At 34.9% G+C, this 26,482-nt stretch overlaps 1 pseudogene across 1 annotated transcript; it reads left to right on the forward strand.

The window, feature by feature from the left end:
- Window positions 1–1,720: 1,720 nt before the first annotated feature.
- Window positions 1,721–9,991, forward strand: LOC143590551 (putative receptor-like protein kinase At1g80640; annotated as a pseudogene). Its single transcript, XR_013145486.1, has 8 exons — window positions 1,721–1,856; window positions 1,918–2,154; window positions 2,227–2,359; window positions 3,073–3,136; window positions 3,235–3,331; window positions 8,586–8,688; window positions 9,410–9,618; window positions 9,696–9,991. The product of XR_013145486.1 is annotated as a putative receptor-like protein kinase At1g80640 (transcript).
- The last annotated feature ends 16,491 nt before the right edge of the window (window positions 9,992–26,482 follow it).

The raw sequence follows: 26,482 nt of genomic DNA on the forward strand, positions 1-26,482 counted from the left end.
TTCCTTCACTTAACACTCATTAGTCGAGAGTTAGGACACCCCTAATGAGTAAAAGGATGGATGAAAATACGCAAGCATTGATCACACAAGAGACGAACTCAATACAAATTTTGATCTTTTTCAGAAAAAAATACACGATATAGCGAAAAGCTTGGGGGGGGGGGGGGGGCATTCTAGACTTGTAGAAGATCCGCCTTGATTCTAGGGTGTCATATTTTGTTGATATGATGCACAATGATGGTGGGAGCATTGATCTTGTGCAGAGGCTAGGTTATGTAAGTCATGCTATTAGGCAAGATCATAATCTCATGAACGTCTCGTGGGGTGACATAATGCAACGTAGAGAAGTGCTCCATGCTCGATAGGTTGCCACAAAGGTAAAGTGCAATGATGGGGGAATGTTGTTAATTGCACGTCAGAACTGTATCACAAGAGAGATTAATGGTTCAATCTAGGGGATCTTGGTAAGATGTTATGGTTGAACGAATTTTCAACGCTCAAAACCAAGGGATCGACCAAGCAAGTCTCATTTTCATTCTTTGAAATCCATGAGAAGTTTTAACTATAAGGCTAATCCTTACGTTGTATGTCAGGATTGCATTCCTTCATCAAACATAAAAACACAAAGGTTAAACATTACGAATGGTACCCCAATTAAGACTTACACTAAAAACTGATATATGAACTAGTTTTTAGTCACAAGTGCATTTGTTTCTTACTTGATCTAGACTTGAATAAACACAACCCATACATTTCACTTTGATATTTAGAGTTTTGATTGCAAACTTACGGTTTCATTTAGGGATGTAACAAAGTTAAGCTAACTCATCAATTAGTTGACTCCAAGTCGATAAAATGAAGTTAATATCATCAACAACACAAAGTTCACACATGAGTCCAAACTATCAGAGGAAAGAAGACGGACGGCAATGTTTCTTAGGCGAAAAGTCCATCCCTACGCAAGAACCAACCGAATAAAGGACTAAAACAAGACCGGACTTAAACAAGTAAAATAAGAAAAATAAATATAAAAAACTGTTAAAAAAAACAAAAATCAGCCTAGTTAAGGGAGTTTTGATTGTTGATCTATAGAAAGTTCCCTCCTTTTTCTTTATTCATAATTTCAAGAAAAGTAAATTAACTTTTGATACTCTCCTCCTATCTCCATCTCCATCTCCATCTCCATCTCCATCACCACAACAAACCCACCCTTGACATCTGCATTCAATATCTCATTCTTATTTACCCTCACTCACCTCCACTGTGTGAGAGAGAAACAAACAAAGTGGGCAGACAGAGGAGAGAGAAACAAGAAAAACACCCTACCCATCAAGATATATTCAATTCAAAATTATAAACAAATTCATTAGTTGAGATCTCACTGTTTCTGTCCTCATTAGCATACAACAAACACATACTAGACTCAGAAACCAAATCTCATGTTTTGTTCATACACACACACTTCAACATGAACAAACCTTTTCTTGGGTTCTTGCTGGTTTTAGTTTTGGATTTTGAAATTACCTCCATTAATGCAAGCATATCCGTTGTTTCCGCACCCGAATCCTCACCAATTGGTTCTCCACTTTCTTCAATTCCTTCATCAATGGCTGACTTCACCGCAGGTACTACTTTGTATCTTCAATTTACTTCATTTTATTCATTTTTATTAACTTGTGGTGAATTAGGAACTGAGGCCAGTGTATCGAAGAAGACGAAATCCAGTAGAAAAATTATTATTGGCCTCGTCACAGCTTCATCAATGATGGTGATCATAATAGTGTTAGCCATTTGTTTATGGAAATGCCACAGAGAGAAGACGCACAAATCGAGCAAACCGGGCGTCAAGAGAACAGGTGAGCTGATTACAAAGTATGATTTGTTCATTCAGGTTCTCATTTTGTGGTGTGGTTACAGATTCATTAAGAGGGCTTGCGTTGAGTTCATTTATTAGTACAAGTAATGGTTCTTTGAAGACGGTTAACGAGAAGGCGTCGGTTGCGGTTATGGATTACAAGCTATTGGAATCAGCAACTGGGAATTTTGGGGAAGGGTGGGTTTGGGTGCGTGTATAGAGGCCGAATCGATGAGAATTTGTGTGTTGCGGTTAAAAGATTGGAAGGTGGTGGTCAAGATGCTATCAAAGAGTTTCAGGTGATGGTTTGTTTGTGATTAATAGTTTGTAATGATGAATATAGTTAGTTTCTGGTATTGCGGTTTTTGCAGACTGAGGTAGATCTGTTGAGTAAAATTCAGCATCCGAATATAATCACTTTGCTGGGATATTGTGTTCATGATGATACAAGGCTGCTTGTTTATGAGTTGATGCATAATGGATCTTTGGAAACTCAATTACATGGTGACACACTTTTCTTATTAATATTCCTTATATTATTAATCGGGTCGGGCCTCTTTTCATCCTTGGCTGTTTATCAAGGACGAACACAAGGATTTTTGTCATGGATGAAACGGGCCAATGGCTTGGTTGAATGGATGTCCATGTGTATCACTATGCTGAGCTGAGCCTGAGCTCGTCTCATTTAACTTATGACAGTCGAAGCTCGGCTCTATTTATATAAGCTCGAGCTTGGCTTGTTTGTTATTTTTTTGATTAATTTATATACATTTATAACTTTATATGTATTTTAGTTATAATTTTTATATATAACATAATATATTTAGTTATTTTGATAATAATAATAATAATAATAATAATAATAATAATAATAATAAATATTTTTACAAAAATATATGTAGTATATCAAAATGAAAAATATATAAATAATAAGCTCGTTTGGCTTGTGAACCGGCTTGAACTTGATAAATGAATTTCCGGTTTGTCTATTAAACACACTTAATATAAGGCTCAAACTCGTTTAAGTGCGGCCCGATTTGAGCTTTTAGCGAGCTGTTCTCGAGTAGCTGACAAACAGCTTGGCTCGTTTAGATGCATTCAATACGGTCACAGATACCCCAAATGGAAATTTAATGTTAATTTATTGAAAATTTTATTTTTATCTTATAAAAGGTTAGATTAGATAAGAGAGTTTAATTAATATTGTGTCCATACAGGCCCTTCCAGTGGATCCAATTTAACATGGCATTGCAGGATGAAGATTGCTCTAGATACAGCAAGGTGTCCTTCAAAGCCAGATAATTTATTTAATAACACCAATTATTGTTACTATTTTTATTTATTTAAAAAATATGAACATTTTTGACCTGTCTGACCAGAGGATTAGAATATTTACATGAAAACTGCAAACCGCCAGTCATTCATAGAGATCTGAAATCATCTAATATCCTTCTAGATACCAACTTCAATGCCAAGGTACCATTTGTACAACATGTCAGTCTCATAATTATGCATCTCACACCTACTTTTAAATTAAGGTTTTAGTTATGTGTGTAAACCATGATAATCAAAGTAATGTAAAGAAGAGAGAGTACTGAATAGTTTGTGTTTTGTATTATTTTGTGATGATTGTTCATTATACTGTACATCATTATATAGCCATACAAGTTTCTAAATAAGGCAGTGGACAGCTAATATCATTGAAGGAATGGCTGTTGGTTAGTCTATTGATTAGCCGAGATTCGTGGGTCAAAGGAACAAATTAGGATATGATGGAAACTGATCCTAAAAATCTTTAATCACAATATTTCAACATTCCCCCTCAAGTTGAGTAGTGGGGTCTTCAATGCTCAGCTTGCTAAGACAGTGATTGAAAATTTTTTCCGTAACTGCCTTTGTCAAAATATCTGCGAGTTGATCTTCTGAACGAACAAATGGAAGCTCAATTATTCCTGTTTCAAGTTTTTCTTTAATAAAGTGTCGGTCCACCTCAACATGTTTTGTACGATCATGTTGGACTGGATTTTCTGAGATTTGGATAGCTGCTTTGTTATCGCACAAAATTTTACTGGGTTGGATTGGAGGATAACCAATTTCTGTCAAGAGTTTCCTCACCCAAAGTATTTCTGCCAGACCACGTGCTATACCTTGGAATTCTGCTTCAGCACTTGAAAGGCCCACCACCTTTTGTTTCTTACTTCTCCATGTGACTAGGTTCCCACCAACAAGAGTAAAGTACCCTGAGGTCGATCTCCTATTTCCTTTATCTCCTGCCCAGTCTGCATCAGTGTATACCTGAGTTTCAAGTTGTTCATTTTTTGTAAACAACACTCCATGACCAGGTGTCCCTTTGAGATATCTTAGGATTCTCTTTACAGCTTCCATATGAGTAATTTGGGGTTGATGCATGAATTGACTTACAACTCCTACTGCATAGGCAATGTCGGGCTGGGTGTGTGAGAGATAAATCAGTTTTCCTACTATCCTCTGATATTCTCCCTTGTCGGCGAGTTCACCGTTTTCCTCCATATAAAGCTTCTGATTCACCATCATAGGAGTATCTGCAGTGCAGTCAATCATTCCTGTTTCAGCTAGCAAGTCAAGGACATACTTCTTTTGGCAGATGAAGATTCCTCGTTTTAACCTCATGACTTCGATTCCAATGAAGTATTTAAGTCTCCCCAGATCCTTCATTTCGAATTCTCTGAATAGGTTAGCTTTTAACCGTGTCATCTCTTCTTCATCATTTCCTGTGATTATCATATCATCAACATAAATAATTAGACAAGTTACAAGCCCGTTTCTTCGTTTCAGAAACAGAGTATGATCAGAGTTACTCTGTTTAAAACCGTATTTCCTCATTGCCACGGTAAACCTCCCAAACCAGGCCCGAGGAGATTGCTTTAATCCGTATAATGATTTCTTCAAGCGACACACTTCTTTAGAGCTCGAATCTTTCATGAATCCAGGAGGGACTTCCATATAGACCTCTTCTTTGAGTTCTCCATGTAGGAAAGCATTTTTCACATCAAATTGCAGAAGTGGCCAGTCTTGGTTTGCAGCTATAGAGAGTAGAACTCTGATTGTGTCTATCTTGGCCACTGGAGAGAATGTCTCGGAATAGTCAATTCCGTATGTTTGAGTGTACCCCTTTGCTACGAGTCGAGCCTTGTATCGTTCAATAGTCCCATCTGGCTTGTATTTCACAGTGAAGACCCATCGGCATCCTACCGGTTTTTTTTCGGGAGGGAGGATGCATTTCTCCCATGTATCATTTTTATTTAGTGCATCCATTTCGCTTTCCATTGCTTTTCTCCATTCCTCTGACTTAAGTGCTTGTTCAACTGTAGTTGGAATTTCTTCAGAGCATAAAGATGTGGAGAATGCTTTAGCTTCCTCGGATATATTCCCGGCTGCCACATTTGCCATTGGATATCGAGAACCACGAGATTCCTTTTCTGGAGAGTACCTCTTTGGAGGGACTCCTCTGTTAGATCTTGGGGGTAGGACATATGTTTCCTGTTCAACCTGCGGTTCTGGTTCTGCCTCAATGGTATATGAATCAGGATTTGCATTATTAATGGGTGATTCAGCATAATCGACGTTTTCAGTATTTGCATCATTAGTGTATTGAGTTTGAGAATTACTTACCTCTGACGTCAGGTTGGTAGGATCATCGTTAGTGGTACTTTCTTCAGGGCTAGTGAATGATTGTGGCATGTCTTCATTGTAAACTTCTTCTTTTGAGGAAGGCGTCCATTGTACCCAACTCAGTGCGTCATCTGTTGCTCTTTCCCCCTGACCAGTGTGTTGGGTAGTGTAGAAGTATTCAGTTTCGAGGAAGTCATAGTTCATTGTAGTATACATATGACGTGTGTGTGGGTTGTAACATCGATAACCGTGTTGATTGACTCCATATCCGACAAACACACACTTTTCAGCACATGCGTCGAGTTTGGAGCGATCGGTCTTTGGGAGGTGAACGAAGACGGAGCAACCAAAAATTCGAGATTCAAGAGTAAGGTTTGATGGGGGTTTGTGAAATTGAGAGAGTGCTTGAAGAGGAGTTTTAAAGTCAAGAGCTTTCGTTGGAAGACGATTCATAAGATAATTTGCTGTGACAAGAGCTTCAGGCCAAAAAGATTTTGGAACTCGAGATTCAATCATGAGTGCACGAGTTATTTCTAACAGGAAGCGATTTTTCCTTTCGGATGTCCCATTTTGTTCTGGGGTATGGGCACAGGATGTTTGATGAACTATTCCCATTTTTTGACAAAATTGTTTCATGGAGGTGTTAACGAATTCCCCCCCATTATCAGACCTCAGAATTTGGATATCACTCTTGAATTGAGTTTTAACCATTGCACAAAAGTTTGTGAATTTTGAAAAAACTTCGGATTTATTTTTCAAGAGATAAATCCAGGTCATGCGGGTGCAGTCATCAATAAAGGTTACAAAGTAACGAAAAAAACTGCCCCCCCCCCCCACGACCTTAGCTGGGCCCCCACATCTGAATGAATTAATGAAAAAGGAAAATCAACTTTTGTATTATTTGGTTTGAACGTGTGTCTATGACTCTTCGCCAAAAAACATGTTTCACAATTCAAGGCCTTATTTGCTGGAAATAATTTAGGAAATAAACGATGTAAATAACTACTGGATGAGTGTCCCAATCTTCGGTGCCATAACCATGCTTCCCTATCGGCAGTTCCGTGGGCCAGCATTACAGTGCCCTGTCGAGCCACTTCATCCACATAGTATAACCCTTGCTTCTCAGTACCACGCCCAATGATCCTTCCAGTCCTGATGTCCTGTAAGATACAAAATGTAGGATGCATTAATACGACACAATTTAGTTCTTTCGTAACGTGGCTAATTGATAGCAGTTTGTGGGATAGGGACGGAACATAAAGACAATTCGGTAGTTTCATATTTTTTGAAATCTGAATAGTCCCCCCCCCCCCCTTTGACTTGAAGGACTTCTCCATTCGCCGTGTGTATTCTGGATTTTTTTGGTTCTGACACTATGTGTATGTCATATTTTTCATAGGTCATTGTGTCAGTTGCTCCACAATCAAAAATCCAAGAATCTTTGTTTTTTACATTTTTTGTTGCTATGTTAGCCTTTCCATCAATTTGACACTTAATTTTAAGATTTTTTGGTTTTAAAAACTTAGGGGTTATTTCTGCCCCTTTTGAATTTTTTGAGAACAGAAAAGGGTCGGTTAAATGTGAAGGGTTTGAGATGTAACTCTCAAACCCTATACCTGTTCCTGCCCCTTCTTCTTCCCCTTTATCAGCCGCTAAAAAAATCCTCTTCCAGCCGATCCTTTTCCGGCAGGCATGCGAGGTTCACCGGTGCTGCTACCGTTGGTCTCATGATTGCCCACGGCAGCGGCGGCTTTCTCTTTCTTGTGTCCATCGGTCCACCAATCCGGGTAACCCACGAGCTTAAAGCATTGTTCTTTCGTGTGTTTGTTCATCCCACAATGATCACACTTCAATTTGCTTTTATCGATCCGGGATGATGACCGATTTTGGTCTGACCGGTGGCTTCTTGAGACAAGCCCTAAACCGTCGGTATCTCCGAGCGAGTTTAGACCGGAGCTCACCCCTTGATGGGTGTTTCCCAGTATGGTTTGGTGTGCGGTTTCTTTGCGAACAGCCGCATAGGCGGCTTCGGCCGTCGGTAATGGATCCCACCAGAGAATCTCCCTTTTTAGGGAGTCGTATTTCTGGTCCAGGGCACTAAGGAACTGAAAGAGTTTGTTTTCTGACCTAATCTTGTTGTAAGCTGCGATGTCGGCAGGGCATTTCATAGGGTTTGGATCCCGTCGTTCGATTTCTCCCCAGACACCCTGCATAACAATCCAGAACTCCTCTATCGGTAAGCCATTCTGCTTGAACCCATTGGCTTTAACGTGGAGATCGAATGTCTGGAGCTTGTCTTTTCCGCTGCTATAAGTAACTGTGAGAGCGTCCCAAAGCGTTTTTGCTGTTGGGAGCTCCGTAAGGTTACTAGCAAGGCTAGGTTCAATGATTTGAATCAGCCAGGAAAAGACGATCAAATCATCTTGTTCCCACTGTTCACTGATAGGTTCTGGTGGATCATCTGTAAGATGGTTTAACAAGGCTTTCGATTTCCCCCCTATGGCGACTCGAATCATCCGAGCCCATAGAGGGTAGTTTTGGCTTGAAAGGTTAAGGCTGATTTTCAGGCTGTCGAATGAGTTTGGTTTTGCATTCTGGGTTTGAGTTTGAACTCCATTTTTCAGGAGGTTGGTTATTTGAATAGCTAGACTGTTGTTTTCTTCTTCTGACATTGCTTTAGGTAGATGATGAGCATACAGGTGTGGATCATATATACTGCTCTGATACCATGTAAACCATGATAATCAAAGTAATGTAAAGAAGAGAGAGTACTGAATAGTTTGTGTTTTGTATTATTTTGTGATGATTGTTCATTATACTGTACATCATTATATAGCCATACAAGTTTCTAAATAACGCAGTGGACAGCTAATATCATTGAAGGAATGGCTGTTGGTTAGGCTGTTGATTAGCCGAGATTGGTGGGTCAAAGGAACAAATTAGGATATGATGGAAATTGATCCTAAAAATCTTCAATCACAATATTTCAACAATGTGGGGACTACGTGTGTTGTAAATATGTTAAACTTGTGGTGTTCGTCCTTAAAATATATACTGAACTTTTGATTATTCTCTAAAGCTCTCAGATTTTAGTCTTGCTATAATGGATGGAGCCCAAAACAAGAACAACATTAAGCTTTCAGGGACATTAGGCTATGTAGCTCCAGAGTATCTATTAGATGGTACATCTATTTAACTAAACTTTTAACTACTTATATGTAAAGCAAATAGCAAAAGTTTCTTTTAAAGATTTTAAAAGCAAAAACCAACCCTTTTCTTTTCTAATATTTTTTTGGGTCAAACCGCTAACTACAGTTTAGAAAACAACAAAACAAACCGGATGGGCTGGCTGGGCCGCCCCTAAAACCGATTGGTTTAACGGGTTAAACTTTTTTTCCCCATGAAAATATTAAAACGATAAGATGTTTTTGAATATCATGCCATACACATAATTAGGTGCGTTCACCGTCCGGTTCAGTCGGTTTGGTGTTTGGACGAACATTTTGGGCATAACCCGTAACCACAATTTTGGAAAAATTCAAACTGAAATGGCCGGTTTTCAGGGTCTTACAGTTTGGTTTTTCTGGGTTTAGACAAAAATATTTTTTTTTTTTACTATTTTGTATTAAATTAATAAAATATATAAAGATTGTTAATGAATACAATATATACATATAGCTTTACATTCGCAAAACAAAAAAACTAAATTATTATTGTTAAACAGCCTTTTCGGTTTACACTTCCAGTTCCAAGTTTGAAAGCTTAAACCAGACTGTACATATTTCAAACCTGCCAACTTTCTTCAGTTAAAGCTGAATTTGATCTCAACTATTTATGAACACACTATCATGTTGAGTATTGCACATTTCTCTCAATTTGAAGCTGAATTTGATTTGTGTACAGGAAAACTGACCGATAAAAGCGATGTGTATGCATTTGGAGTCGTACTTTTAGAGCTTCTACTTGGAAGAAAGCCAGTAGAAAAACTTGCAGCGTCTCAATGTCAATCCATCGTCACTTGGGCAATGCCGCAGCTAACAGACATATCAAAGCTTCCAAACATTGTTGATCCTGTAATCAGATACACGATGGATCTCAAACACTTGTACCAAGTATGTGATCAGTACAACTTGTAACAGATTACCATAAATATATAATATACATGCGCAAATTGTAATTTGATGTGCAGGTTGCTGCAGTAGCTGTGCTGTGTGTGCAGCCCGAGCCAAGTTACCGGCCATTAATAACCGTTGTTCTGCATTCTCTTATCCCTCTGGTTCCGGTTGAGCTTGGAGGGACTCTAAAGGTTTCACAAACAAGGTCTTCGGTAACAGTTGACCCGTGATTTCTTGATTATTATTGGGTTGATCGTTGTAATATTAAAATTTGTACAAAATGTCTCATTAATCTGCTTTCAATATATCAAAATTTTATAAACTTGTTTAAAATACATGTATTAGTAAAATTAAGGATAGACGTCTAGGATAGTCATGACATATGTAGCGTATTTTTTGTTGACATGGGGATCGTGTTGACACTTTGATAACATGGAATTTACGTCGTTGATTCTTAATGTCGTCTGATGTAATTGAATTACTTAACCGCCTTAGCATTTTTGTACATTTGGAATGTCGTTTTATTAAAGTTTGATCAGCTTAAGGGTGTATGGCATTTATAAAAATAGTTTTACAAGTATGTGTGTTTTAAAGTTTAAAGAGCTTATGTATAAAAATAAGGTTTAAGAGACTTTTACCTACAAATTAAAATTTTTATGATGCACTGTTTTTACTATTAAATATAAAAAGGGTAGTTTGGGTGGGTTGGTCAAAGAAAAAGTTGTATTTGGTGAAAAGGGCCGCACATGTAAATTTTGTTAAAATGGAAGGTTTTTTTGTGTTCTGGAGTGGCATGCGGATGGTCTTTTTTTTTGTAAAGCAGATGCTTACAAATTTATGAAAATCAAAACGTTTTTATTTATTTATTTATATTATTTTTTAACGGTAAAACCACATTCAATATCTGAGCGAGTCTTTATGAGTTAGGATACCTACCATTCTTATTAATTTTGATGCTCTAGAATTCAGATATAACTTATTCAGAAATACCATTATGGAGAAAACCCTTACTATAGGATTACCCCATTGAGTCATGTTTCAAACCTGAGACCATGGGTTCTCAAACTTTAACATCACTCCTATGCCCATGCCATTAAACTAAAAAGCTAATTGTGTAGAAGCTTTAAAATTTTTATATTATTTTTTTAAAAAAATTTATTATTTATGTTAAAGTAAATTTGTAAGATTAAATTACACGTGTTGTATTAAAACTTTTGTCCTACACGTACGGGTCATTAATCCTTGTTTATCAAGATGTTTGGATCAAGGAAGCATAAACATGTACGGGTCATTAATCCTTGTTTATCGTGAGTGAGGCCGTGAGGTTGTTGGTCGGTTTAGTTTGTTATTTTTCGGCTATAACCTAATCAAACCAATTCACATAGTTCAGAACAAGACTAAACCAAACTAAGTTGGGGTTTGTCGTTTTCGTTTTGATTCAATAAACAGAATAAATATATTTATTTAAGTTTTCGGTTTCGTCATTTAACTCAATCCGCTTACAGTTTTAGACCAACTCAAATAATATATAAATATATTTATTCGGTTTATACTTTATACAATTCAAACCAGATATTTGAAACCGAAAACCAATTCGGTTTTTGTTTAAAACCAAATAGGTAATTCAGTACATTACTAAACAGTTTGGTTTGTTTCCATTTTCGATTTAATCGATTTGAAGCCCAAAATCGAACACCCCTACTCGCGAGTCTCAATCCTATGATTTTTGTATTTTAAATTCTATAAGTGCTAAGATTAATGAATCAATCTATTAACTCATTCATTTGTTATTCTTGTGGGCAATTTTTGGACAAAGATTATGTATCTTATGGGTGGAAACGAGTAAAAGGTTATATATAGTAACTTTCAGGCCAAACTTGATTCTATGTTGGGCAAATTAAGCAACCTATTTCATAGAGCCAGAAAAATTATGTTCGAAATCTAAATTGGGAAAATGAACAGATCTTATGTTTATTTAGTTAAACTAACGAATATAAACAAGTGTTACATTAGTTCCTATATGTTCGTTTATATTTTTTCATTTATTTTTATTTATATTTGTTCGTGTATGTTTGTACGCTTACTATTTTTATATATGTTCATATGTTTATATCATTTACATACTCATTTAAATTTATTTATTAGTTATACTATTTGTCCAACACACCATTTACATATTTGTTCGTTTGCGTTCGCTTATATTCATTTGTTTTTAGTTATGTTTGTGTGTGTTCATTTATAATATATTAACGAACGAACGTAAGCGAAAACAAACAAGTGCCATTTCTTTACTAATGAACGCTAACACACTTTCTTTACAAACGAGCATGTACAAGAAATCCGTTCGTTTAAGTCTTTCATATTAGTTTAGTTAAAATCAAACGATTCATGTTCATTCTGTTCGCTTAAATGACTGAATAAAATCAATTTCAACTTTTGATATATTTATTATATTGGTTGTTTATGGGAATCGGAACAAGTGAGTGAACAACCTAATAAATGATAATTAACAAATCATATGATACGAATCTCTAAAACAATATTTTTTATGCCCGAACCTGATTATACATATATATATATATGATTAGGTTCATTTCAGAAATGTTTCTTATTGTGAGAAGTACGAGAAATGAATTCCACCAATCACATTTTTTTCTTTTATTTTATCATTTATTTAATAACAAAGGTGTTATAGTAAAATGTCATGTATATTTTCATATTTGGTAGGTCATAATTTATGTAGAAGTTACAAATTTGTTTTTATATTTTTTAATATAAAGTCAAATAAACCTATATTGAGTTCTTGTTTTATTTTATTTTATCAAATTCAATGTTGTCGATTTATCCATATTATTTTTTTATTCTCTTAATTTAAATTTCATACATTTATCCCAATAATAGTTCCAAAATTCAATAGTGATGATAAAGTTACACGGAGTACGTAAATGAACCTACATATTACATAATGAACCTACACATGAATGTACACGTAACTAGAAATACCACCAACAGAGTATATGAACGTATGCAGTAGATAAATGAACTTACACACGATAAAAATTACACATACACAATTCGAAATATCACATTATCACATACACAATATATATATATGAACATACGCAGTGCATAAATGAACCTACATATGATAGAAAATTACACATACACAATTCGTAATACCATATACACAGTACATACGAATTTACATAGTAATTAGTATATAAATGATCCTACACACGATAAAAAAAATAGACATATACAATTAAAATATCACCTACACAGTACATGTATGAAACTACATAGTACAAAATAAACGTTTGTTATTACATTAAACAACAATATATGGATCCTACATGAAAAAAAAATATCACAAACAAAATATTATATTTCATTACTACACACCAATAATGTATATTACACAAGAAAAAAAATGTTTTTCATTCCTACACAATATTTTATTGATCTTACACAAAATGTTATATCACAAACAAATTACATGTATGTATCATACACAAACTCTATAGATTATAAACAAAATATTATCTTTCAATTCTACATACGAATTGCGTATCCTACACAAACAACAAGTATGTATCCTACATTAACTGTTATATCACAAACAACATTTATATGTCCTACACAAATTGTTGTATCAAACACAAAATGTTACATTTAACACAAATTGTTAAATTGAAAGAATAAACTACATTGTCTGAAAATATTAACATATAAAAAATATATTCAATAAGAGTGAAAAAAGAATCAATAATATGCAATATGAAATCTAGTTTGAAAAATACACTAAAAAACAAGAAAAAGACTATCATAATAATAGATGAAATAAAAGAAAATTAAAGAAATCAAATGAATTGAATTTAGTTAATTATCAATAAATGAAAATTAAAGATTGAAGCTTTTAACAAGGAATGATGGGAGTTATAATTTTCTTTTATTTTAATTGAGTTACACAAGTTACCACATTACCCTTTTTAATTAAAATAATTTTTATAATGATGTCTTATTAATTGCAAAAATGCCACTTTTGTTAATGACCATTGATTAACAAGATCAATGGTTGAAATTGACTTCTCGCTGTAATATCACTTCCTGCATGGACCATCCCCTATATATATATATATATATAGGGTTGGTATCATTTAAGAACTCCAAAAAAGTTAAGAACTATTAGGAACTCTAAACAACCAAACATTTTTTTAAATTTTTTTATATACTAACATTATTTAAGAGTAGTTTTATTATATTTTATATAAAAAAATTTGATTACATATATAAATAACAAGTTTACATATGTGTAAAATTTATATACTAACAAATTTACATAGGTGTAAAACAAAACATAGATATGTATAAAAACTAATTTTCAAAATTGTAATTGTAAATATAGATATAAAAAAATGATAAAGCTACACTCAACTAACATTAACATACAAATTTTTTTATAAAAAACGTTAGTTTTCAAGGGTTCTTTCAAGTTCTTAAATAATTTAAGGGTTCTGTAATGATACTCATTCTATATATATATATATATATATATATATATATATATATATATATATATATATATATATATATATATATATATATATATATATATATATATATATAGAGAGAGAGAGAGAGAGAGAATTACAAAGTTTGTCCTTTATGTTTGTATCAGATTTTAATGATTGTCTTTTATCATTAAACTTCATCTAACGTCTTGCATGGGGTCATAACAAGGTCATCATAAAATGGGGAGCCCTTATTTAACCCCATCTTGAATGCCTCAACAGCCATAGCCATATCAAGATTTGGGATCTCTAGGGCTTCCTTTCCGAACTTCGCAACAAAATTCCTTAGGGATTCATCACGAAGTTGGATAACTCTGTATAAATCACTAATTAATTTTTCTAATTTTCTGCTACAAGAAAAATTGGCTATTGAATAAATTAATTAAGTGCGAAAAAGAAGTAACAGAGTAGGGAGGAAGACTTAGCAACCATTTGAGTGCCGATCCTGTTAAAGTGGATCCAAAGCCTTTGCACAGGTAAGCTTCCTTAAGCCTTTCCGGAATGAGGTTGATTTCCATTCTCCCCCTGTACTGAACCACGTGTTCTTCTGGATCAGTTGAGTCATCGTACACCTTCATATTGGTGGTTTGGAAGCGCTTCGGCATTTCAGCATCACATATCGGTGGAGCAAACCTCGCTAGCTTGTGGCTTCCTTCTAGGATTTCAGGAATGGGTCAAACCACTCCTAGAACGCTTGATATCATGTCCTTCAGCTTCTAGAGTTCCTTTGCCATGGCCTGATTGATACCTGTATCCTACATAGAACCAAGGTTCGTATCTAAGGAGATGTGATTGTAAGGATTACCTCTTGATTGATTGAACGTCGGCATCCCAGAAGTGTAGCCATGATAGGAAGCATCTGCTAAGGTAGTTGGTCCACCAGAGGCAATGGTCTGCATAGGGATAATGTCTCCCTCATGGACCTCCGACGACCTCTGATGTTGAAGTCATGAGGATCCTTGACTCTGCATGAAGGATCCTTGGGGTTGAAAGTTGAAGGATCATTGATGAAATAATCCAGAAGATCCTGGTTGAAGGATAGATGATCTTTGTTAAAGGAACGAGGATCCTTGAGCTTGCTGACCCATGGATCATGGTTAAAGGATGGATGATCCTTGTTGAAGAAACGGGGATCCTTGAGCTTGCTGACCCATAGATCCTGGTTGAAGGATGGAGGATCCTTGAGCAAGTTGAGCCGCGGATCCTGGAGTGGTGAAATCCTGCATCCTAGGCATCAAGGGAGTCTGATCCGCCACTAGCCTCGTAGTCTTCTTGAGATCTTCTGGTTGGTCTCGTTCTGCTGCTCCACATATGCCTTAACATGTGAAAACATAACAGAAACATCATTGTTAGAATTTACCACATAAGTGGCAACATTAGTCTTTGAGCTCTAGAAAACTGGAGTTTGTGTCTTGTTTCCAGCAGCGGTGGTCCTTGGTGCTCCCGTGAGTGGAGGAGGCATTGGCAGTGAAGTTTTTGATGAGAGAGAAAGTGATGAGGGCATGGTAGTTGAAGCAGAGGTTTGTTGAGAGGCCATTGGTAGTGATATGGGTAGAAAAGACTGAAAATCGATGAGAAATATTCCGGATTAAAGCACCAATTGCCCCACGGTGGACACCAAATTGTTTTGGTCAAAAATCGATTAAGGATAATGTAACCAAATAACGATTGTAAAGTGAGGTATAGTGCTTGTATGAAAATAACGATTATGAAACGAATGTAATCAATAACACAGAGATTTGTTGCAAGGAAAAGCCCTTGATCTTGCTCGGATCGCCGACACAAAAACCCCGGGTGATGACAAATCGTCTATCACCTCTTTATTAATCAAAAAATGGTGTTACAAGGTTGGAGATTATGATCAGTGAATACAAAGAATCTAAGTGTGTGTTAACTGCTATATTCCGCTCTGTGTATTGTCTAACGAGTGTCAAGTGTATAACCTAATTGATCATAAGCTCGATTATAAACAAAAATAAATGATAACTAAAACTATTATCTTTGCGCCACTCTCCCACTAGCTGCGTCCAAGTCTTTTGACCACGTGCTGAATGATTCCCGTAGCGAAATAATAGGTTGACTAAGTCTTCCAGCCATTATACCTATCAAATTTAAACTTACACATAAGAAACAATCGTTAGTAATAACAAATACTAAAAATCCTTGATTCTGACTTAATTCTGGAACTCTTATCAAGGATAACTGATCCATACGCGTCTCAAGGATAACGTATCCTGAGTACAGATTATTCATGACCTAACATATATATATATATATATATATATATATATATATATATATATATATATAAACGAACCTTTAAAGCTCTCTGGGTGCTCTCTATATTCTCTCAAGCCACTAGATTGTTTTATTTATAAATGAAAATTTATCATGCATTTGACCTAAATTCACGGGTATGAGTCTCACCAAACCCAGATAGCCTTTAAACGAATTATAACATCTCATTAAATTTAAAATTAATCTTATCAAATATTTGATATGAAAGTCCTATAAAACAACGATAATAAATATAAAATTTAAATCCAAAAAAAAAGTATATAAATATTATTAGAAACGAATAATGTAAAATAATCCCCGTAACACGGGGGAAAAAAGCTAGTATATATATTGTCGGTATTTTAGGTTGCGTCTTTTTTTAAACGGCTTGTGTGTTATCTTATTTTAAGGAGTATGTTTAATATTTTAGTATTTTTCTTAAATTTATTGTGTAATGTTTTATAATAGTTAATGGAAATCGCTTATTTGTTACATATATATTGTTTATTTTTTATCCTTAAGATGTTAAGCTTAAAATGATATTTGTATTTAAAACTTGAGAATGACTGGCATTGCAATTTAAAATTCATTAGAGTAGTAGTACCACGCCTTCTATATATGAAGATAGGTGAAAACTGTGTAGAAAATCATTCAACTATTGTAACGTTTATGTGTGAGATTTTACTTTGGTAGAAAGTGAAACCCCACACTATGATATTTAGAACCACCTCAACACCAGTCGTCATTGATTGATCAAACTAAAGGGCGGTATTTTTCTGGTTTTACCATTAGCTTTTCAGTTTTAATGATCAAACTAAGAAATATTTATTAGCAACCTAAGCCAACCTAACATTTTAATAAAAAAAAAAAACTAATTCCTATCTCTTTCATATACACAATCCAATCTATCCCAACTTTTCACTTTTATTCACAATCCAACCTAAACCGATTATTTTAATACATATATTTTATTAGGTTTTAATTAATTCTATAAAATTTATTAAAACTTAAAAAGTTGTTTTTTTTAACAAAATATTATTTTAAGTATAAAAATTATCAAAACAAAATCACAATTCTATAAAAAAAAGACCTTGAATTTTTAAAAGTGTTAACAAAACAAAATTTTACATATGATAGTATTAAAAAATACATATTATTAAAAGTGCTCCGTTTTTAGTAAAATTTATATTAAAATGTTCACTAAAATAAACTAAACAAGACTGTGCTTTTAGATATTTAAAATAAGTTAAATAATATAAATTATTAAATAAAACTCAAATTATATAAAAAATTTTTTTTGAAAGAAATGAAAAGAAAAGAAAATAAAAGAATATTTAATTCAAAAGTGGGTTATCACCTTTCACCTAGGTTGGTTGTGATCTAGGTTGAGAGTAAAAAACGTTTAATCTTTTTAATAATAAAAAAACTAATTCTTCTCTCTTTCATATACACAATCCGATCTATCCAAACTTTTCACTTTTATTCACAATCCAACCCAAACCGATTATTTTAATACTTATATTTTATTCTATAAAATTTATTAAAACTTAAAAAGTTATTTTTTTTACAAAATAATATTTTAAGTATAAAAATTATCAAAACAAAATCATAATTCTATAAAAAAAAAGACCTTGAATTTTTTAAAAGTATTAACAAACAAAATTTTACATATGATAGTATTAAAAAATACATATTAAAAGTGCTCTGTTTTTAATAAAATTTATATTAAAATGTTCACTAAAATAAACTAAACAAGATAGTGGTTTTAAATATTTAAAATAAGTTAAATAATATAAATTATTAAATAAAAATCAAATTATATAAAAATATTTGTTTGAAAGAAATGAAAAGAAAAGAAAATAAAAGAATATTTAATTCAAAAGTGGGTTATCACCTTTCACCTAGGTTGGGATTGTGATTTAAGTTGAGAGTAAAAAAGGTTTAATCTTTTTATTTATTCCTTAAATAGTGTCATGACCTCTTATGAGATCACCAATAAAATAAATCTAGTATAAGAGAATTCACATTGTAATCCCTATTAACTAAAAGAAAACCTTTATTCAAAAAATTTGTTCATCTTTAATAAAACCCTTATATCCAATCTTTCATATCTATGTACATCCGATTTTTCATATCTATTTCTAATCAATTACATAATTACTTATTTATTCTTTCTTTTTCATATCTTATTTTTTCTGTTTTTTTACTCACAAAGAATATACAAAATGAATATACAGAGTACATAGAAATCCATATATCTATAATACATATAAACGAAACCTTTAAAATCCTACGTGTCGCTCTCTATGGATGAGCGAAATCGGTACTGGTACCGGTTGGTACCGTGTCAGATCCTCGATTGTAGGTAGATCTTTACAAAATCAAGTCATAACTCACACAGATAAATGTGTCGACAAGGGAGTTAATGACGGGTTGCTATTTTTAGAAAGATAGAAGTTTGTTAAAGGCGGAATCAATAACAAACAGGGTAGTTGCTGAACAATAAATCAAAAGGTAACTAACACAGTCAAGATTCACTCAAAAGATTTCCATTCATATAATGTTCATTATACAAACATTAATCGATTTAGGGTTTCTTAAAGGGAAAGCTATTTCCGTACAATTCTATTCAGCCGCCTATCTTTTTGTGTCTGCTGTGTTTTCCGTGTCCTTAAGGTGTGACCTAATTATTCCTTTTATAGGCCTGACACCTCTGGACAGCTGTCATTCCTTCTAGAAACCCTAAATGCTAAAACATATTCAAATTACATATTCAAAAATAATCCTAAGTGTTAAACAAGTCTTCCGGTTAGGCTCTGCAACAATATTCATTTTCCGAGTAGACTGTGTGCTCTGCCATCCTTCAGAACTTGGTAACATAGAAGTGTGCTTGGGATCAGTTTCTGGGTAGACTTTTCTTGAAGAGTATTTTACCAAGTAAAATACTCACCGGGTAGACTTCAATCTTCTTGACTTTGCCTGACTTTTCCCGACAAACCCTTACGAGCAACCTTGTTCTTCAATGGTCCCTTCAACTCTTTGCTAGTGAATAGCTTATTAGCAAAGTGTGCTTGGTATCAGTTTCCCGGTAGACTTTTCTTGAAGAGTATTTTACCAAGTAAAATACTCACCGGGTAGACTTCAATCTTCTTGACTTTGTCCGACAAACCCTTACGAGCAACCTTGTTCTTCAATGGTCCCTTCAACTCTTTGCTAGTGAATAGCTTATTAGCAAAGTGTGCTTGGTAGCACTGTTCATTGCTTAAGTTAAACCTTGCCCGATGTTACTTAGAGATATTCCATTAAAACATCAAGCCTACTTGGACCACTGTATTATTAAAGAATACCTTGCCCTGTCTTCCAATCACTTGGCTTCATGAGCTTGGTTAGCCAAAAGCTTACTCGGGAGTGAACCTTACTTGGCTATGAAGAAAAGACTTGCTTGATAAAGTGATCCTTGCCCGGACTTGCATAAACTAGTGAACCTTGCTCGGTAATACACTAATTTGCAAACCCTGCCCGGATATCCACTAAAGAAGACTTCAAGAAGATAACCTTGCCCGAAAGATAAAATATCGTACCTGGCTAAGTAAAAGCTTGCTCGAAAGTCTAAGGTGTGCCTGGTTCCATACTTAGTCATTTTTGAGGAGGTTGAGAAGATTCCAATCTTCAATCTGGTCAGTTTTGGGTCAAATCTTTACTCAACAATCTCCCCCTAGATTGGAACACCTCAGCTGTCCCAAAACATTTATATGGTTACTTACACTTAGTCAAAATACACATCAAATTAAAGTCAAATTACATATTCAGATAACATAAACAATTACATATTCAAAATCTGTCCGAAGACATTACAAAATAAAGCCTACACCATGAGTCTTGTCTCTTCCTTTCATTGTAAGTAGCTTGTCTTCTGTCAACTATTATTGATGCAGCTCTTAGCTTAAAAATGTCAAGGATTTGGTAGTGAGTGTGACTTTCTGGAATGACCAAATCCCTTATATCCATCAGATCTTCATTATGCAAATAAGTCAAGTCTTCATCTCTTTTGATTATCCCCAGTACCTTTCCATCAGAGTTTCTTAGCACATAATGGTCAACATCTTCTTTATATTCAATCTCAGTAATGATGCCATTCTTTTGAACTGTGTAGTTGGGGCGTGTCATTCTTCTTTGAAGACTGATGCATGTATTCATGTTTGACAAAGGATTCCTATCTCTGACATTCATCTTGTAGTTCGTTTAAGCAATGTCCATTTTCTTCAACTTTCCAGTCCTCTTAGATCTGTGAAATTGGATAGTTTTTCAGCCTCTCTTTTCTTTTAGGAATCTGAATCCCTTGTCAGCTTCACCTTTTAAGAACTTAAAGAGATCATTCATTTTTCTTCCAGCCATCTTATTTCTGTTTCGATAGTCATACAAATTGAGTGTGTCCATTCTTTCCAGTTGTTTTTGAGTGTACTCATAAAAATCACTTCTCACAACAATGTCTCTCAGTTGCCTACTTTCCATAATTACTTTAAGAGACTCAGTAATAGAATCATAGTAGAGTTCTCTTGGAAGATCCACATCTAACTGTTGTCTTTCGGTTCTTTGGGATCCACCCCTACTGGATTCACCTCTTCCACTTCTTCCTGCTTGTGGATATCTTCTTGAAAGTTGAGGCCTGAATGGAATAGACTTCATGGGTTTTCTAGGCCTCAACTTGAAAGTATTGATGTAGATTGACTCTACCATTTCAGGTGGAAGGTTGGCAAGTTCAACAAGATCATATCCTGCTTGTTCTTTGAGAATAAGCATCATCTTATCTATCCCACTATTGTTTGACAATCCTGCATGAACAAAGTTTCCATCCACAAAGCTTCTAGGGTTCTCACCTTCCCTCAGAGCTTTTTCCCAATCAGCCTTTTGAATGTAGAAAAGATTTTTCAAATCTTCCTTTTCTAAGGCATCAAAAGAGGCTTCATCCATTCCCCTCTGGTTTATCATTATGCCCCTTAATATCTTAATCATCTCTTCATTCTCCCAAGGAATTATAGGTTCATCAGCTGTGTCAGAATTTGATTCCTCTGGAATTGGGGTTTCAACATCAGGTGCTTCTTTTGATTTTTCTTTTTCAGTTTGAAGCTTTTGTTTCTCCCCTACAGTCATTAATTTTCTCTTTCTTTTGGGAGGTTCTTGTTCACTTTCTGATTGCTCAGTAGGGGGTTCAGGTTGGACCCTTTTCAATTTTTCTTTTCTTTTCAATTTGTTGTATTGATCCAACACTGATTCTTTTGTTAACTTTTCTACAACCTCAGGCTTCAACCCCCTTTCTAATAGGTATCCACACATACCTCCAAACTTCTTTTTCAAGGCTTCAATCTTTTCAATCTCTTCATTTTCTTTGACAAATTTTTCTTTCACTTTCTCTCTTTCACTATTGTAGAGATCTTGAAGATTGTCATGATTGAAGTGACTCAAATCTTTTTCAGAATATCCATGCTTCCTTAGATAATCTCTGTGTTTCTGAGCATCTCTATTCTTTTGTTGCATGAGCTTTTTGATAGTGTCATTTTCCTTTTCTAATCTCTGCTTCAATTCATCATCACTCATAGCAGCCAAAGTCTCAAAGCTTATACCAAAGTTTCTCAATTTCACAACTAATGGATGTTTCATTTCGGCTTCCATCAAACTCAGCTCAATGTTTTCCCTTTGTCTCTCAGTCATTGTGACTTGAGGAGACACAACACTGGCAGCTTCTACACCTTTTCCATCATTGTCATTTTGATCATCAGATTCATCAGACTCATCCTCCTCCTCAGTTGAGTCATTTATTGCATCTATCTTGGGTTCATCAGGAGTTGGATTTTCAGGGATTGGCACATTTGGCACTCCTTGCATATATTCTTCAGGCCTTAAGGTTTGCAAAGGTATTGCCCTGATTGGACTTGCCTCATTATCAGGAGTCTATACAAAGTATTTGTTTTGATCATCCCATCTTCCTTTCTTTGCAGACTCAGTTCCTTCAGCTGGCATAAATGATTATGGTTTATCCCTTTTTATTGAGTATTTCTTTCCATACTTGGGATCATCCACACACTCCCATTCATCTGGGTTCTGTCTAATGTCATCTTCAATCTGTTGAGCCCATTTCTTTGCAGCCATAGAGGTAATGGACTCACCAATCTCCTCTTCGGTCATCATTTCAGTATTCAAATTGGTAGGTTCAGCAGTTTCATTTGACTTCTTTTTCAGGTTGGCTTTGGGGTTGAAACATACTAACCACCATAGCTAAGGAATTGTCTGCCTCCTCATCTCTTTTCCAATTAATCAAAGCTTCAATCACATCTTGATCAGCCTCATCTTCATTTATCATTTTAGCAATATTAGCCTGAGTGATCAGTGCTTCCTGTTCTGCCAGCTCCTCTGGAGTTAAGGTTTGGGCCAAAATTTCCCTCTAGCTTGTTTCTCTCAAAATATTTTCATGTTCTCTTCTGGAAGCAGCAGAGGCTTCTTCATCATCTCTAAACAGAATATCTTTCTCATGATAAGCTTTAACAGGCTCTTCTTCTGTCACTTTTTCTTTACCTTTATCCATTCTTTTCTGCACTTCTTCCTCTTCATCAGTTTGCTGATAATCATCAATTTATTTTTCAAGGGCCTCTAATTTTGGATCATGCTCTACCCTCTTGGAGCTTTCATGTTGTTCAGGTTCAGTTAGTATCAACTCCTCAGTAGCAGCATCTTCTTCATTCATTTCATCAGTTTGTTCTTCAGTTTGAATGTCAGTTAAGACATCAGTTGCAGCATCTTGATCTGTCAATTCATCAGTTTGAATATCAGTGGCTACATCAGTGTTTGCCACATTGTCTTCAACATTTATCTTTTCAATTTCTTCACCAGTTTCTTTTTCATTTCTCATTTCTTCATCCTCCTCACTCCATATCACATTTATTATTTCATTATTGACATCATAGTTTTCCTCTCTTACATCAGATTTATCTCCTTCATAATCAGCATCCTCCATCCTTCTTTCATCGCTTTCCTCCTCATCCTCATAGGCATTCAGGATGCATGTCAAACCATTTACATTCTCCACACCTGTATCCTTTTCAGTTTCAACACTCACAATAGCATCAGTTGGCATATTACATTCTCCCCCTGTTTTGGGGCAGCTGAGGTCTTCTCAACCTCCTGCTCCAGGGTTTGAATTCTCACTTTTGTCCTTACCAACTGATCTAACAACATCAAATTCTCCATGGTCACCTCCTCATTCCTCTTCTTTAATTCAGCAATTTCTAACATCAAGTCCAAATTTCTTTGGAATAGGTCTGTTTCAGTATGTGGGGTTGTAGATGGTGATGTAGAGAAAGGTTCATATTCAGGTTGTTCTTGGTTTATGGTGTGAGTTTGGATAATGGGTTGTGGTGTTAGTTGTATTTGGAGTGGTGATTGTGTATGAGGTGGGCTTGGAAAGAGTGAATCTGTTTGAATTGGACTATCAGTTGGTGGTTTTTGTGGTGTTGGAGATGTATGAGTTGATGTTTCAGGATGGCTCAAGGTTAAGGTTTGGGTAGGTGATTGAGTGGTTTGTTCTTGAGGTTGTGGTGATTCAGGTGGTGTTTGAATAGGTAGGTCAGTTGGTAATGGTTGATGTGGTGGAGTTTGTGGTGGTGATTGTATTGGTTGGTCAATTGGTATAGGTTGATTCTCCCCCTGATCAACTACATCAACATCCATGGCTACTCCAGCCCCTTCATCATTTCCATCATCATCATTATCTCCATCATCAGAATCATCATCATCCTCTTCTTCCTTCTCTGAGCTCAACTTAGGCACCGACATAATGTCCAAATCATGGTTCAATAACCATGGAAAAATTTCAAATGGAGTGTTGGGATTGAATCTGTTTGCACTTCCCGGATTTGCAATTCTTTTATATGTGTTGGGATTTTGCAACAGATGAGTAGTTCCAATTGTGGGTAAGTCCTGTAATTCCCTGTTAAAGATTATCTGTAAGAATCTAGGATATTGAAGAAATCTATCAACTTCGGCCTTCTTCAAGTTGCCAACCATGCCGTCAAATATCATCTTTGAAAAATTGAAAGGCAGATCATATATAATACCAACAGTGGCATTTGCTAAATCATGACTCATCAGAGTCCATGATCCTTTTCTTGGAGCAAACCCCTGTATCACATGGTGAATTATGAATCTAAACTACATAGGAAACATCCCCTTTTGAAATTGTCCATCATGGACAGTTCCCTAATACCCCATTGTCTGCACAAAGATCCTCATCAAATGATCAGTACTGAAGTTTATATAGTTATGGTCATCATCACGTGACTGCAAACATCTTCTTATCATCCTTTCTGTCACATGTATTTCATGGATTGCAACAGTTGCTTCGATACTTTTCCCATTTATGTCATCAACAAGTCTTGCAGATTGCCAGAAATCTAGTGAATGATTTCTGTAGATGATTGGGCATTCTGTGAAAGCAAAACTCACATTGGATTTAGCCATCCAAGTAATCATTCTCTCAACTGGCTCATTGTCAGGAGTGACTTGTAACAGTGCGCACATATTGTGCTTTGGTTCAAAGGCATATTTAGGTTGAACTTCTTCTACTTCTTCTTCTTCTGCCATAATCAAACATATTCAAAGAGAAATTAGCATAAAAGTTCATTACTTTAAGCAATTTCAAGTTATAAATTTGAAGAAGAAAGAGAGAAATTTTATTAAGAACCTGATCTTCGACAAATTAATAACCTAAACACAAAAACAGAGTGTTAGAATATAAATACATAATCGAAGCCCATTATAGTCTAATCGTTATCAGAAAAAGACATTATTATTGCTTACCGAGTCAGAATTAGGGGGCTGATTAAAATTAGGGTTTGTATTAGAAACGAATGCGATAAGTCGGTTTAGGTTTCTTTGAGAGTAAGCAGTTGCAGTGGAAGGAGAGAGAGAAAGAGAGGGAAAAATAATATTGAAAAATATCTCTAACTCCCTCTTATATACCTTTTGAACGTGGGTTTTAAATGCATTTGTCGTGTAGTGAATAATTAGCTGTCAAACATAATAACCTTATCCATTTAAAACAGTAACAACTAAACCTTACCCGATACAATCAAAATGCCAAACTTTGCTTGGTAAAATTCTCGTTACTTAAATTGACAAAGTTTGCCCGGTACCTTCCACTTACAAATCATGCTTGATAAAATTAAATAATTTAAAGTCAAGATATAATGAAGAAAGCTTACCCGAAATACCAGATTTCTTGAGAACTAAATCACAAGATAGATAATCAAGTATAAAAACATCACATAAGCAATCTTGCTAGGAATCAATTAAGATACCCATATAAATTTCTCAAGTTTAAATTAAAATTCCTAAATTTGCATAAACCCTATCAGTACAAGAAACACATTCAATCAAGCATACTTTGACGCATAGTGTGCCCGAGCAACCTTCCTAATGTATAGTGTGCCCGAACAACCGTCTGTACAAAGTATACCCGAATAACCTTTCATAGAGTATAAAGTGTGCCCGAAAAGATATCAAGCAGACAGTGTACTCGGAAAGTCAAATTTTCAAATTACTAAGTATATTGAAGGAACAATAGTGTACCCTGAATATAAAGTGTGCCCGGAAGACAAAGTCTGCCCGAAAACACTTGTATTATCAAAGAAATCATAATCACAAATAACACATAGCATGCCTGGAAATAGATTAAACATAAAACACCTAAGTGTGCTATAGTCTAAAATATCAAAGCTTGCTAGGATAATCATATTCAAACATCAGGTATGTTTGGGAACTAAACTAAACAGTTTAGTCTACCCGAAAAACTTCAAATCATCAAATCATACCCGAAAATGACAAACTTAGATAAAAACATCTAAATGTGCCCGGATAGATTAAAAAGTATAAAACCTTACCCGAAAAACTTATTCAATCATAAATAGTCAGGCTTGCCCGGAAAGTGGCTAATCTTAGTAAACTCTACCCGAAAAGAATGA

Source organism: Bidens hawaiensis, unplaced genomic scaffold, assembly GCF_021521415.1.
Source record: "Bidens hawaiensis isolate Kalapana, Puna unplaced genomic scaffold, B.hawaiensis_p1.1 tig00038654_1, whole genome shotgun sequence".
In the NCBI taxonomy this organism is placed as follows: Eukaryota; Viridiplantae; Streptophyta; class Magnoliopsida; order Asterales; family Asteraceae; genus Bidens; species Bidens hawaiensis.